A 2,630-nucleotide genomic window follows, 5' to 3' on the forward strand; every position below is an offset into this window, starting at 1 on the left:
CTGTGTGACCACGGGCAAATCCCTTAATATCTTTGTGCCTCTCACTCTGACTCATTTCCCCACTTTCTTTCATCCACACTTTGTGTATCTTGTGTAGTTAGACTGTAAGTTTTTTGGGGCAAACTGTTTGTACAGCTCGAAGTACAATGGGGCCCCTGGAAGGGCCTCCACATACTGCCATAATACAGATAAATAATAATGCAGGTGAGGAAGAAGGAAATCATAGAGCTCTAAGTCACGGTGGAAGTGTTTGGGTGCTCATTTCTTCCAGCGGTTTCAGGTCCTTTCTGTCCCATTTATTCCCCTCCACCCTATTAATTGGAGGGAAGTACCCATAGGAAGAATGGGCAGATCTCATTGTATTTAAAGAGGACTTGCAAAGGGGAGGAATGAGTTTTGGCCATTTGCTGCTTATAGAAATTCGAGGGCTGAAAAGTTTTTGTTATTTACTGGGAGATTTATGCTAGAAACTCAGGTCTTGTCTATCTTGGAAGATCCAAAAGATGAGGGGAAAATCAGGTTATGGTGCCGGAGAAACTGTGTCAATAAAAGCTGAGCAGGGAGGTGATACTAACTATTTAAAATTCTGTGTGGTGTTTGTTGTTAACCCCTTTTCTACTGCAGTGCTTGGGAGAACAGATCTCTTTGATAAGGATCACCCCATTCCTTCAATGAATGGCTAAGGAAGAATTCAATCCACCTAGGATTCATCCCGGGAGTTCTCTTACAAAACCAGAGGCAACAACGCTTGTTATTTCTAAAGTAAAAACAAGCAGAAATAAAAACTTCTTTGGGAGGAATATGAGCCTTTCAATCTTCTTTATTCACCAGAAGAAGTCAGAAAAGGGCACAAGCCCACTTTTCAAAAATCTCCTGTTGGTCTCCTTTTAAAGAGGAAAGTTGTTTTGAAGATCCTATATTAATTTTCCCCTCAGTTTGCCCAATTCACTATGAATGCAGCATATGTTTTATTTCTGATACTGCAGTTAAAGTCAGCACCAGTGAAATTATATTGTTGATGGTTTCATCTCAGCCCTTTGGTGTGTAACTTTAAAAAAAAAAAACCACAAGAATAATTCGGTTTTGAATGACAGTCAGAGATCAGCATGCTGAGTTTGCTCATTTGCACATAAACATGACAATAATATCTTTAGGCGAGGGCAGGATAAAAATGTCCAGTTCCCCTGGAGAAGTGGAGTGAGTTCTGCTTTGCTAGTCAAAAAAAGATCAGTTTCAGGTTTCTCTTCAGATGTGCATTTTAGAAAGGCAGACAGGAGCTGGAAGCTGACAACCCTGTACGACAGTCCAACCTTGCAGAGTGGTCCTAACTGGCAAAGCTGTTTGAACCCAGCTAATTTAAATAAAGAGAAATCTCTAATACAGATGACAACTGTCTTGCCTGAAACTGATTTTTTTTTAAAGTTTTTTTATTTTTATTTTCTTTCCCTTTAGACTAACCAAGCACCCATCTACCAGCTCTGAGCACCCTGCCAGTAACTTTAAATGACAAAATCAAATACCAATTTCAATCAGCCATCCCTTCTATCAAACAGCAGCTCTAAATAATCCATGTTCACATCCCAACACATTGCCCACTATGTCTATTTCATTACCAGGCAAAACAACTTGCCCTGCAGATTTGACCTATTTCAGACAAGACCCAAAACAGAGCAAATTAGAAAATTCTGTCACTTTTAAAACCTTCTCAAAATCACAAACATACTGTGCAAATTAACTTCCTGAACCATAAAGGCCGGATCCAGCTGCCATAGAAGTTTGCGGGAGTCTTCCATTGACTTCAGGATTTGCACCAATAGTTTGAATCAGTTGAAAAAATGTATCTCCGCAGGCACAAATGTGGAAGGCAGATTTTTAAATGTTATCAAGCATTCAAGGGCGGAATGTGAATAATTTATTTTAGTCTAGTTTTAAAAATTTTAAACTGTCCAATTTCAGAGAGAAAACATTCTTATGATAAATATTTTTCATATCTGTGTGAGTGTGAATGTGTGTGTGTGTGTTGAAGGTTTTCATCTCTATCAGTACAAGAATCATTTTATTTTGTGTCTCCAGGGTATTGGCAGGAAACTTGTCAGCACCAGTTGCACCATAAGTTTGTAGTCTAGCTGTTTGTTTCATTAGATACTGGATTGCTGATGGATGATCAGGTAGCAGATCTGGCCAAGAACATGTGTTTTTTTCATTTGTGCCGGTCAAGAAGAGTTCCTGGACTTTATCCATGCAGTGCCACCTCAGTATTAAATTAGTGGGCTATGTGAGCTGAAATCAAAAATGACTGGCGTCAGTGGAAACATGCCCTTGGTGCAAACTTGGTTTACTTGAAGAATGTTCACAATATGGTCACCCACTCCAATGCATTGCACAGTGAGTCCCTTCCACTAGTGCTCCCGAATCCGCACTGGCTGCCAACAAGTTGCCACATGGAATTCAAGGGTTTGTTTTAGAGCCTGGTTCCCCAAGAGACCACCTCGCTTTTCTTGCAATATTAGCATATCTGCAACCAGTGGAGCCCTGTTGCTTTACAAGGTTGCTCATAGGAATTTGGTCATGAAGGGTCCTTGAAGCTTTGGACAGCCCAGCTTTTCTTTTTAGTGTGTAAGGAAGGTAAG

The sequence above is a fragment of the Gopherus evgoodei genome, chromosome 9 (assembly GCF_007399415.2).
Source record: "Gopherus evgoodei ecotype Sinaloan lineage chromosome 9, rGopEvg1_v1.p, whole genome shotgun sequence".
In the NCBI taxonomy this organism is placed as follows: Eukaryota; Metazoa; Chordata; order Testudines; family Testudinidae; genus Gopherus; species Gopherus evgoodei.